This window comes from Mugil cephalus, chromosome 6, assembly GCF_022458985.1.
Source record: "Mugil cephalus isolate CIBA_MC_2020 chromosome 6, CIBA_Mcephalus_1.1, whole genome shotgun sequence".
In the NCBI taxonomy this organism is placed as follows: Eukaryota; Metazoa; Chordata; class Actinopteri; order Mugiliformes; family Mugilidae; genus Mugil; species Mugil cephalus.
Window position 1 is genome coordinate 10297784 of NC_061775.1, and position 13985 is coordinate 10311768.

The 13985-nt window shown below is 42.4% G+C and overlaps 1 protein-coding gene across 1 annotated transcript in view; it reads left to right on the plus strand.

The window, feature by feature from the left end:
• scfd2 (sec1 family domain containing 2) overlaps window positions 1-13985 on the plus strand; it is an 88048-nt gene that overhangs the window by 57661 nt on the left and 16402 nt on the right. The window lies entirely within an intron of this gene.

The following is a 13985-nucleotide window of genomic DNA, read 5'->3' on the forward strand; positions in this document are numbered from 1 at the left end:
TTTATTTAAAATGAAAGGGTTAACGTTGGCTAAGCTCCATGCTGTGTTTATGTCGCGATTCATTAATTTAACATTATGGAATGATTATGAATTGATGACAGATGTTACATGTTACCAGGCGATTCAGTGATAACGTCGCAGATGGTCGCTCAGCAACGACATTATATATGTGTCTGCCTGACTAACGTTAGCCATTTCACTTGCTTTCTGGCCAGCAACACAAAATAAACAGTGAGTACAGGGGGATTTGTACTTACCGCCACTGGTTTGTTTTCATCTAAATGAGGGTGTGGCCTAATTTGCTACTCTCTTCTATCAGGATTTTGTGCAGGACTATATATATTATATTACAGTGTATTCATTTTGACTGTTATTTATACCTTTTTTATCTTTTTTGTCCATTCAGTGGAATCTTTGTAGTCTTTAAATTGTATGTGAAGCAACAACCATAGAATGACTGTGTGTTTGAAGGTTAAATATACATCATCACTTATCACCTATTTTATCTACTTTAATGATGCTTTATATAGCGGCTTTTCAACTTTTTAGCATGTAGTGAGTGAAAGCTAGGATTATTTTTTTCTACTGCAATTTGCAACTTTTTTTCACAACAAAATGACACCACACAGACACGAACAGACAGACACAAACAGACATTTGCTGGCTACGCTTGTATAAATAATTTAGTTTTGTAAAGTGACAACACCTCCTCTGATTCAACCTTTATGTTGAGTCAGAGGAGACGGTAACACTGGAATAGACGGTAAACGTGAAGCACCAGCTAGCAGTCCATTAGCTTAGCATGGAGAATATATCATAGAGAAAAACAATTAGCCTGGATCTGATCAGCTAGAATATTATATCTCATTTCATAGTTTGGGACTATTTCTTGTGACTTCTGACTTTGTGAGGGTTCAGTTGGTTGTGTGTTACTGGTTTTTCTTAGCCACACAATGATCCATTTGTGTTTAACCTCCTGAGACCTATAGTATGAAATACTAAAAGACCTATAGTATAAAAAATATAGTACGTATAAAAAAGTATAAGAAGTATAAAAAGTATAAAAAAAACTAAGCATCATCTTTGAAGTGGAAGTAGTTTTTGGAAAACATTATGTCCTCATATGTGGACACAGGGATTATTTCACTGTATGTTTTAATAAAGTCCCCAATATGTAACAAAATATAAAACTGAACATGGCTGTGGAAAGACAGAATTGCAAATAATGAATTCCCTCTGTCCTCAAACGAGTATTTGCTAATTAGCGAAGTTATAGGTTGTTACTATTGATGGAATTTGTTCTTTTTATGAAAAGTTAATAAGCATAAAAGTTTCAGCTGTAAAATATGATGAAGTTTTGCACCTTGTCCACTTTTGTTATGCGATTGGCTGCAGAATGAATCCACTGAAATCATGTTTATATACCAACTAGTATCTAGTTAGGAGGATAAAAGTCTAAATGCAGAAGACGAAGCTGCCACAAACCTGAAACTTAACGTCCCCATATGAGGACGCAGGGTCTCAGGAGGTTAATCACACTTGTATTCTGCGAACTTCCCAAAACATTAGAGAACTAGATCTTCTAAGTTATCTTCTAAGTTACTTGAATATATTTTCAGTGATTTCTGTGCTAACTTCTCTTCGCTTTTGGTCTGTGCATTCCTGCATTTTTAACACGTTTGCATCAACTCACCATCATCAGAACATGGTAGAACCAGCAGCAGGACTGTGTAACCTCTTACCCACATGTCTTTGTTCACAACATAAACTGAACCCGGACATTCATAAAATCCTTACTTCTTAGTGTTACTAGTGGTCAGTAAAATGAAATGAAAATGCCTACCTTTTATATCAACGTTTCTTCAACTGGGTCGAATCCTTCTCATTCTCATAGATTTCAAATTAATATTCCACAGCTTCAAACTTTCAAACTTCAGACTTCAATCAGAATAAATTAAAAAAAATGGTTCGCTGTGGAGCGTTAAATCTGCTGGAAATACAATGGAAGGAAACCTTTGTTCCATTTTTACGACAACCGAACAGAAAACAATGACCGAGACAGACTTGTGTTTTCATTGGTGCTGCCCGAATCTGGGTTCGTTCATTTTTTGTTTGAACAATTTGTCATGTTGCTACGGCCAAGTTTCTGTACCTCCTGGAAACTTGTCACATCACCTGATGTTTACACAGACACGCTCGAAACGGACGTGCTTATTTCAACTAGAGAGAAATAATCAAGGGTTTTCATGGGTATTATACGGTAACATTTTCCTATTCAGCAGGTCACTTAACTGTTTCTGATCAGTCTATTCCAACTTAAGCCGTTAGACCAGACACTGTTGGTCCAACTGAGCTCTGAGTGTTAGTGTCCATGTAAACACAGCAACTGTCACACAGGCGACGCTAGAAACTTCTCATATGTCTCTCAGTCTCTAAGTGACCAAAAGTCCCTGCTACTTTGCTCTCTTTCCTTGTTGATCTGAATATGAGTCTTCTTGTGGAGGTTGTTTCTTTTCACCTGGTTAAGTGGGCTCACAGCATGGCATTTGCTTTAAGAATACATTTATTTCAGAGGGCTGGGTCCCGCTTTAATGCCTCAGCATCTCTCTCAAATACCAACCCATGTCCAGTAGGTGATAGTCTGTTAGTCGTGTATATTCTGTTTCAAAGTATCTCAGTCCTCTATTTTAACCATTTTACAGGTAACAATTTCTGCGTGAGTCCCTGCACCTCCCAGATGTGGTTTGCAAAATGTTGTTCTTTAGCCGCGTAACTACACGTGACGCCCAACTCCTGGAGCTGTGTGGGCAGTGATTGTGAATAAAGGTTCGGGTGTAATAAAGGAGAAGCTGTATATACAGTATGGCTGTATTCGTTTTGGGGCAGAGCCACTGTCACCCTACATTTAAACTGAAGGGTTGTCCTGCCATTGGCTGCTCTGTGACAAATAGATGCTGTCAAATAATAAAATTAATATTTTGTCAGTTTGATTTGCAAAACTGCAGCTGAAACTCTTTTCCCACTTTTTCCAGCTTTACTTTTATGTGTATTTCCTTTAATCTTCCTCATGTGATTATAATTTTGACTATAAATATCTGCACTTTATCCGCTTGAATTTCAAAACATGAAATTTAACTTTAATTTGTGTTTTTGTGGTTCTTACAATGTGCAGCTTGCTTCAAAAGACAACAGACGGTCAGGCGAAGTAGTACAACTTAAATTAGGAAGGAAAACACAGGGAGAGCAGAGAAGGAGGGAAGGGGACTGTGTTTTTAGCAGATTTAGAGTTGGTGCCTCACATCTGGGCCACAACCTCGCTGTATTATCTGAGATGGAGAAGTTGGACAAAGTTTTTTTTTTTTTTTTTTCAAAAAAAAAAGCATGACGCTGATCTCCCCCAGGAGAATGAAAGAAAACAGCTCAGTCGTGGCAGCAGCCTGTTTAGATGTGGATGTGTGTGTCTTGTTCATGTGTCGGGGTTTAGAGTTCACCGAGCAGTGTAACAGTGCGCCCTGGTGGCCGAGTTGAGAACTGCACCTGGGAGGACTGTGTGAAACTGGAAAGACTAACAGCAAAGCATTGTTTAGAGAACACATTCGGCTCCGTGGTTTAGGTGAAGTTCCTCGGAGCGCTATCAGTTCTGAACCAGAGCATTTCCCAGCACAAAATGGGCCTGGAGACAAAACATGTTTTATTGAAAGGGAAGGCCTGCGACAAAAGGCCAGATATTCTGGCCAAGTCAAATATGTAAGTGCTTACACAGTGTTTGCTTAAGAGTTGTTTTTGAGCCTTGGATTTCTTGGTTCAATATGTAGTAATGCAACAAAAACACAACACAACAATGAAGTTGTCAGTCCAGCTGTGACCGGAGACAAGCTCGTATCTACCGAGGAGACATGTGTACACTTTCACAGTGGTAAACAGCCGTGACATGAGGGCGACATTCCTCCCTCCGCCTTTGAAGTCTTGTGGTATTTCCATGTCATCTGATTATGCATGTAGTTTTTATACATTTGTGCACATCACTCGTAATTACATGCTGCCACAGAAGTGCCATTCATCATGTGTAGAATATCCTTCCATGTTTGTGTGCTTCTCCCCCAATAAGTTTGTGCATGTGCATCTTAATGTGTCCGACAGCGCACATGTGTTTATGCGTTCTTGCCCACCGGTGCAGCTTGTAACTCTAGCCCAGCGTGTCGCTCAAAGGAACAGCACAGATGTTCAGATGTTTCTCCCTGGAAAACAAACAGAACAGAGGCCATTTTCTCCCTGGACAGAGGGACTGTCAAAATAAGAGCTGGCCCCCTTTGGACCTCTCCTCCTCCAACAACAGTGACTCTCTTGTTCTTGTTCGGCTCACCCCTCGCTCCGTCTGACCCGCACGTGGATATGTGCGGGTTTTCCGACACATTCTGTTTTTAAGGATGTTTACATGCATTTGACCACGCAGAGCTGTTGCGGTGCACAAAGGAGTGTGACGATTCCACAGACTGTGAGAGATTTAACGTCCTGAAAAGGGAGGGAGAGACTGGAGTAAAAAAAAAACATGGTGGGAGAGCAGGACACCCTAAACACCCTCTCCTCCTCCTCCTCCTCCTTCTGCTCCACCTTTGATTAATGCCCTCTCCCCACGGTGTATGGCAGAGCACCACAGGGGCTTAGTGGGGCCCCAGGTGAGGACCTTGGGCAGACAGAAATGGAGGGAAAGATGGTAAGGATACTTTTATATAGATATATATGTTTTAGGCCAAAATTTGGGCAAGAGTTGAGGCACATGCTGGCACAGATGGGGCAAGTCACTCGTATCTTGCTGATAGTGGGAGATGGATGTTATAGAGTCAGAGCAGAGGGGAAGCAAACAAGCTGTTCGAGCTGTGAAATTGAAGAGGATCAAAGTGTCAGTGAGTCATAAATAAATCTGGGACCCTCCCTGTGGATAGATGGAGTGACTGTTGTACTACACAGACCGTAACAGCACTGTGAGACAGCTCTATGAGCATCAGAGAAAAACGCCCCAGCCTCTCTCGGTGTACGGTTAACACTGTCATTAGCTCGTTAGATTGAGGAGGTGGTCCTTTGTATCCTTATTGGCTAGTATGCTTTCCCAGGACTCTCTGCGTATGTGTATGTGTGTGTATATTTGCTTGACGCAAAGTTGGACCTCTCAGTGCTATGAGCATGTTTCCTCTGAGCCACATGTGCTCTCTGGTGCTGAGCAGACTCAGAGCGCAGCAGTAATGAGAAGTCCAGGTGCAGATTTTACCCTCGGGGAGGAAGTCCTTGTTTACTCATATTTAACCCTGTTTCTGACCCCCCCTTTTCTTAAGGCTGTCTGACCTCAACGTTGTGCTATTGAAGTTAGACAACTTCAGAAAATGTTACCTGGTTGCCTCCACATGGACTTTGATATCATAGCCTCCGTGATCCCGGCTGAAACGGCGAAACAATTATTTAAAATGTTCAGACCTCTAGAAGAAGTTGGAACAAAAACCAGGAACCACAGCTTTGCACCAGTCACAGGTTAATACAGAAATACACAATACTGACTGCACAGGTGTTTCAGCAGCGTTTTAGTTTTAACGACATTATATGTCACAAGTATTAAGGAATGGATTCATAGAAGAGTATATGGAATTTGCATTTAAACACATTATTATTGTAAAATTAGGGAAAGTTATCAAACTATAATAGTGGGTCTCAACTGTGGTTTAAATGTGCATATTAAGTTAGAGAGAACATTTGACACTCTTAATATAGAAGTATTTGATTGTTTTTGCTCTTCCCACATGTACCACAATTCATTTCAAATGAGCAAGCTGCCCAGCTTTTGAGGTGGACTTTTCAAACCAGGTGTGCACAAGAAGTAGAGGTGTCTGAAATAGTGTTGCTGCACTGTTGAATCGGAGCGCGGAACATGACGACATAAATCAGATAAAACTAGATGAGACTGACAAGAAGTCTTTGAGAAGAAGTGTTGTGTGTCATCACTTTAGCCTCTGAATATGATCTGACAGAAACAACATTACTCACTCATTTCTCAATCCTGCTGATGTTGCCCGGCTTTTCCGGTTTATCTTTTGGATCTTGAAGGAGATCTCCAGCACATCTCTGTCCTAGCGAGGAGTGCTTTTCAAGGCAAAATGCATTCAGCGGCAGCCCCCAGTGAAACCACAATGATTCCTTTATTCTTCTGTATTGAAGAACAGTTTGAACAAAGACACCACCTTGTTTCATCTGAGAGCATCCAACTGTGCCCTCTTAGACGGCTAATGCAGCTGCAGCCTCTGCTTCTCTCGGCTGGATTGCTTCTTTCTCTCTGTGTTGCATGAAATGAACCTGGCTGAATATCTGAGTCAGGCTTTTAATGTTTTAGGATGCGTGTCATCATTAATTAAAAACTGTCTCGCCCTCTGACATCTGTTACCGTTAGTCATAAATCTGCAGAAAATAATTGCCAGGCTCTTAAGCCTATTGTCTTTTTTTTTTTTTATCAAGCTTACAACAAGTTTGTTAAACTGTTCACCCCTTAGCTGAAGTGTGTGAGGGAATATTGAGTAGAATAGAGTTGCGTTCACAGCCTGTGCATCAAAATAGTCAGAAAATATTAATTGCAGGCAAAAAGGCACATAGATGAAAGATCTTTATCTGGACGTTGCTGCATTATATTTATATGACACTTGCTGTTTTCCAAAGTAGCTTTCCTCTCATTTTAAAGTTTCCCCTTTTGATTAATAACTGTGTAGTCTAAGGCAGCCGTCTGACACACTGGTGGGTGGTTTGTGACATGTGCTGGTTTGTCTTTGACCAAAAGAGGGCGCCCTGTTAGTTAAAATATCTTTAGTAGTATCAAAGGAAAACTCTTTACCTTAATAAAGGTTTTCCCTGTCATGGATAGGGAGTTATATAGTTTTATACTATTAACAGACCTGTAGTTCAGAGGCCAATATAGACACTGTTCATCCAGTCAGATTTACACATTTATTTATTTTTTACCCTCAGTGTGTTGCAAGGTTTTCTTCATCATCTCAACTGTTGCTCTTGTCCCCTAGGGGGCAGCCCAACACTACATTTGTGTATACTGTGCCCTTGAGTCCACTGCCACTGTCTTTGTATTAGCCAGAGATGGTCAGCTCGCCTCGATTATGTCATTGTGTTTCTCTACAGTGACATGTTTAAATGAGACGTGTTATCCAAAAGCCCGCGGTCAAGGTCTGTGTCAGCACTTAGAGGAGCTTGGGTGTTGCCAACTTCTGCTGAGAGATTAGAGAAAGGGATACAGTGTGAGCACTTTTTTTTTTCTGTGGAATGGCCTGATGTCTTCAGCCGCTGACGCCCGGCCACAGGAATGATCTTGAATTGAGGAGTGATGAAAAGCCCCCGCTGACCGGCTAGGACACACACGCAGACGCACACACGGGCGCGTGCACACAAACCGCAACGCATTTCACCAAATTAAAAAAGAAAAAAAAAGAAAACACCCTGCCTGCGCTGGCACATGCGAAGCCTCAGTCATCGTGGTGCTAATGACATTCTTTCACGCAAACACGCAGATATGATTGTGCAGCCACGCTGCGCAGGTTCAGTGCCTGACCGACTGCAGAAGGAGCCAAATCTCTCAATCTGACCTCTCACCTTTTACATTCAAGGCTACGTTCAAAAGTGTCACAGATTCATGTAAGAGTTGCTGTATAATATCTCTTCTTTTTTTTTTTTATTCGTTACCTAACATTTTCATGGCCTTTCTGCTGCTTGATGGAGTACCTTTGGCTCCAAAAGTGTAATCAAATCCCTTTTAATGCTCACTGTTAATTTTCCAAGCCACTGTTGGTAATAAAAAAAAAACAACCTACAAATGTTCTCATGCACGCACGTTTATACGCACATGTTCCTAACATTTCAGTGCGCATAAAGAGAAGCCCTGAGGTTTTATGAGCTATACGATGCGTTGGTTGAAGTCAGTCTGTTCAGCCTCTCTGAAGGGGTTGCTCTGTCAACTACGCCTTCAACTACAGAAACGTAAATCCTGCAAACTGGCCAGATAAGCGCCTTGTGACACATTATATGAACTCAGGCACCCTAAGTATGTAAGAGCACAGTTTTTCAGAGCTTTACGTTTTTTTGCTTTGCTGCCTGTTTGTTTGTAAGTTTAACCACATTCATTTAAAAAAAGCATTTGTTGTAATTTGTGGCTACACTTGTGTGGACATTTCTCCAACCTGAGTGACCCTGAGTGCTATTTAGAAAGATGCATTATTATTATCATTTTGCATTCAGTATTAAGCTATTCAAGTAATACACAGGTACAAATATTATTTTTTTTATTTTTAACATGTGCAACAGAGGATTCAAGTTTCAACTTTAAACATTCATGAGATATGTTTAATGAGATGTCTGACCTGCACTGTTAGCTTCTGTTCTGCTACTGATGCAAATGCTTCTGGATATTCACCTGGAACTTGACAGAGTCAGCGTGTGATACGCGGCCTCGTGATTGGCTCAGCAGCGATAGGGGCGGGGCCATCTGTGTACAGCAGGTTTAGATTGACTGGTCTGCGCTCTGCTGAGAAAACGGTGCGCTGTTGAGACGGCTTCCGTATCGCTGACTGAGTGGAGTGATGACTGAAAGATAACGTCTTCTGCCTCCGTTTATCCCTTTTCGAAAATATGTTGGATTCATGTTCATGTGTATTTAAAGAAATTTAAATTTGTGGGCTGAAAAAAAAAAAAAGGTTTAATCAACCAAAGATTTTGCGACCCCCACATGCGGTACCTGCTCGGACCCCCTAGGGGTCGTGGACCCCCTGTTGAAGACCTATGTACTAGACTGTATGAGTTTACATGCAGCAAAACATCTATCGGAAAATATCTGCCAGAAATACTTTATAACATAAGGGATTTGGGAAGTTTTTTCCCATCTTCAGTGTAAAGGTCATTCAATAGACTGAGACAGACCCATGTTTTCAGTGGCTCACACTGATCCTCTGTTCAATCATCTTAACAAACACTTATTTGGACAGCTCATTGTCGTGCTACCACGTTTCTGGCCCTCTTCCTGCATTAATGACGTTAGTGCAGTTAGATTACGTACTCACTTCTCATTTTATTGCACTAATACAGCTGCACTGTGTATGGTTAGATCCCTGTGTTTTTGTATATTGTAAACCTGAATACATCGTTGAAAGCAGCTAAAATGACAAAAACTGTGCCATTTATTAAATGAATACTGGCTTAGAGTCTTCAATTTGAGGGTATTCGAAAAGTAATTGGACTCAAAAGTTATTTAATACACAGATGGGCAGTATTTCGTCATTCTTTCCTCTTCCGTTTAGCGGGTAAAAGGAGTCTGGAAGCACTCCTCTTCTTCGTGTTTCTCTCTTCTTAGTCTTTTTCTTTTTTTTTCTCGTGGTGAACCAACCGGCATTCACACGACACAAAGCGCCATCAACCAGGACCGACCCACCGTTGACCTGTTGGATAACTGCGAACGCTTTCCGCGAGCGCATCTCCGTAGCCTCCGCATTGGCTGAATTCACATAATCCTTCACCTTGTGTAGACAGAGATGGGCACTAACACACGTTTCTGTTTGGTGTGTTGATCATAACTTTATGCTGTAATACATGTGAGATTTACAGTGCTCCTGCTGCCTCCAGCCTCCATCTACATTCCTCTTGTTCATCACATTTAGTTGTACCGTTTTAGGATTTGTTCCTGCTGCAGGCTACTCTTCTTAGATCCCATTTTAGATTTTATGACCTGCAGAGTTTGGACTGCAGTGCAGCGCCTAATAGTAATAGTTGTAATTATAATTATGCCAAAAATGAATGTGTATTTTCTCTGCGTACACAGCTCATGCAATATTCACCAGCTGTAGTCAACATGTTTCTATTCCACCAAGGAATCTAGTGTCTGTGTAAATGATTTGTTCAAACGTATTCACTCAGTCCGAGAACAATTTATTGTAGTAGACGCGTGAACAAGCGCAGCGGACACATTTATGACATTTATCACGTATGTGCCAGGCAGCCACAGCGAAACCGTGCCAACAACACACCCCGTTAGACGCGCGCTCCTTTTCCCATACGAAGGAGGGCACTCGTGCCGGATTGCGTGCGGAGTTGTTATTTTGTTTTCGTCTGGAATCGGCGCTTTCTCCGCGCCTCGCCGGTTTTCACTGATCTGTCTCAAGATTGTGCCTGAAACTACTTTACCACAAGAGTCCGCGTTCACAAACGCACAACGGTGTAATTATAGGTGATCAAAGTCGAGCTCAACAGGACTGATAGTCCGGCTAATGGTAAAGGACGACGAGCCAAGAAAAGAATAATATCGGGCTTGTTTATTGTTATTGTTTGAAGGGTTCTGAGTACATCCGCGGTCATTAATCATTCATTCATCATCTGGAATAACTGAAGTATTTGAAATGGAAAAGGGAAAACAGTGTAATGGCTTTAATATCAGAAGCTTTTAATGTGCCATTTACAGAGCACGTGATTGGGATTGTTGTTATTGTCAAGATAAAGTGGGTTAAAGTTTCATTTCGTTGGCAGATTGTCAGGATTTGCTCAGGTCCGTGTGCTGCTTTGTATGTGAGCAACTAATCTTCTTAAAAAGACCTTAAATCAGAAGGGGATATTGGCTGCTTCCACTCCCTTACTAGAGTAGATTGACATATTACTCCAAGGTGCAGGCAGCTGCCCCCCCCCCTTCCCTCCATGTCCCCCCACAGAGCTCTCTGATCTTCATGTAGCATTTGACATGTGTACCCTCATTCTCGTCATTTATTATATCCACGCATACAGGCACAAATGCCCTTTGGCAACGACAAGGTGTCCCCCACCCGCCCCCGCCCCCGCGCCGGTCCTACATGCCCGCTGTTTGATCTCCTGTTAGCAGACAGCACAACATCTGAGGGCCCGGTTGCCAAGCCACTGTACAGCCCACACATTCCCATCCTCCAACACAGCCACACAACAACTGACATGAAAGCACTTGAGAGACAGTGCTGTTCATGCGGCTCCTTCTGCACTCTTCAGCTATGCTGCCGGGGGGGGCTTCTCTAACCATAATAATTTTCTCTGTAAGTGGCAGAGCGGAGACCACACCATACCCAGCGTGTGATTAATCGCTTCCACTGTGAGCACGCAGGCTCTTGAAGCTGAAGCTCAGGATGCTGACGCGCCGCGGCCGCCGTCGGTGCTTTTCTCACATTTCTTTTTGTCCACAATTGCTCAAGAAACACAGAAACACAGATCCACACCGTGCCGGGCTCAGTGAGGTTGGAGTTTACAGTTACTGCTCTGTGCCCTGAGGTGTGTGTGTGTCAGAGAGAAAGAGAGCATCAGTGTGAGGAGCATTGTTCTGCACTTCCTACAGAGTCTGTAAAGCAGCCCAGATTAACAGGTCTTGTGTTTTCTCTCAAGTGGTCCACCCCAAGAGGGATTAACACCGGAATTCACACAATTAGGACCCTGACTTCTTGAGTACAGACACAGCCATTTCCCTGTCACTGAATACCTGAGGCTGAATTTCCAGTGTCTGTTGTCTTTGACACTATTTGATTATGTGTGCTTCTGGCCAGAGGATGAAGCTGATGTCTGTGGAACGGAGCTGCAGAGAAATCTGCAACCCAAGGTCTTTTCAGTCTTTGTATCAGACTTTTTTTTCCTTCGACCGCCTTAAGATTGGAAAAAGAAATTAAATAAAAGTATGTTAAAAATAATTTCTTGTCCTTGATGAGAATGTAGTGAAACAGGCTAAATTCATTTTGAAGCATGAGATTTAAACATTCACTGAGGATTCAAGCTTCAACATGTCTGGGATGTTTTCGTAGTTATGTTTCATCCAGACTATAAAGCTGGAGCAATTTGACTTGAAGAGTTCCTTGGAAGATGTTTTGCCGCAGATTCAGATTCCTCCAATGACGGGTGACTAACTGGATGTCAACAGACATTAGTCACGGGAATTTCTGATGGGCGGCACCCACAGATTTTCCACCACCAGTCGTTTAAAACCGAAAAGGCCATTTGGATGCGTGGGGAAACGTCTTCAAGAAAACAAACCCGGGTGCCTTTCTTTCAGCTTCCTGTCAGCAAAAGGAATTCCATTTTCCGTCATAATGTTTTTAGGTCATTTGGGTTTTCATTCTCCGTCGTTTTATCACATACCAGTCACTGCCAGTCGTAGGCAACTTTGGTTTCGCTTTAGCGATTAAAAGAAATGACTGGAGTGAGACAATCAGCAACGTGCACACTTCATATTAGATAAAATTAATTGGTAATGCATCATCAGTTTAGGCCTGGGTAACAAAATAGTGACTGAAATTACGTTAAGTTAATGATTATTTAGAGGACTGTTGTTTCATGTTAATGCTAATGCTAACCACGAGCTAATGCAACGTTACTTGCGTGGTTCAGGTCTGTCCAAGCAGAAGTTGTATTTACTACGTTACCCTCCACAGTAGTTCCACTTACTTATTGTTATGTCTTTGTTGGAGATAAAGACAGACCAGACTTCGTCCCCTCTGTGTCCTCCTTTGGTCAAATTGTCCATCCAGTGAGTGAGAGTGTAGGGGTCAGTGAATACAGTCCCGTCAGTCAGCGTTAACATTTTAAAATAACACTTACGGTGTCAGGGAGTGGGTGTATTAGTATATTCTCTAAAATATGCGTTTCCCTCGTCCATTCTTACCAAAACAGTATCTTGAAATATGCTAACCACCGTTTACAAGCTCAACGGATGTTTTGCATCCAGTTAAGCCCCGCCCCTCAAAAAACGTCACATTGTTTACAAGTCGTGGAGGGGATTAAATGAAAGCACATGAATTCAGGCTTTAATTTGGTTAAGATTGTTAACAAAATGTTCATACTAAAGTTGTAATGTGGGGAAATAAGGATAATGTCCTTCAATCCGTCCCTGCATCCGTCCCTACATCCGTCCCTCCGTCTGTCTGTCTGTCTGTCTAATAAGTTTAGATCACCTTTTCATAACCAGTGTCTACATTTCCTCAGTCCAGCTGTGCCTTCCTTACGTAAGTGCCATGCACCGTACTGAACTCCCTTGTTCCTGACCTGGGATCGCGTGGTTGCCACGGTGACAGCACTAGCATCATGTAACAGAAAAAGGGCACAGCAAATATGTAGCTCTGCAAACCCACAACTTCCGTCTCTCCGCTTTCCTCCAGCGATACAGTAGCGGAGAGATTTTTCCTGCCCAGCATTCCACACAGGATTACCACGTCTGACATAAACTATTTGTAAAAAAAAAAAAAAAAAAAAAACTGCTGCTTTCCTTCCTCTATCACCCCGTGCTCCCTCTCTGTTTGGCTCCGTCGGAAAATCACGTACTCTCATTCTTTTCTCAGACCAGAATAGAATTTTTGATCAGGTTTCAAAATAAGCTGGGATATTTATAAGCAGTCTGGTCGTCGACATTCCGCTGATAAGTATGCGGTGATTAGTTTTGATTGTGGGGCCAGGCGTAGATGGTGTGCTGATGCAGTGTTTTGACGGCCGTCGAGGAAGCAGACTGCATTTTTCTAATTTGACGTACCCTGTGTTCTTTAGCGGAGACCGAGGTTCCTGTATGCAGCGCAGCGTGGCACTAATGAACACAAATGCTTCCACGTTTCCTTTTCTTTTACCTTTTTACTTCACATTCAGACTCTGCTTTATCTCCACCCTTCAGTTGCGCCAGAATGAGGAGGCCGAGATTTTCCATTTTTCCTGATGTTAAGAAATATCTCGAAAAGACTGACCCTTGCAACAGAGCCCCATATATCTTCTAGGCCTTCGGCGTCCCATCATTCCCCGTCATTAGCAGCGGTGCTAGCCGTGCATTGTGAGCCAGGCCCACAGGCACCGTCTCGCTGCTGTAATGACTCACTGGAGCTCAAGTCGTGGTTTAAGCTGCCATTAAAAAACAGTCCCCAACAAATTAACCATTTCTTCCTGTAAAATTGGATCGAAACTACAGTGCCCAGCTG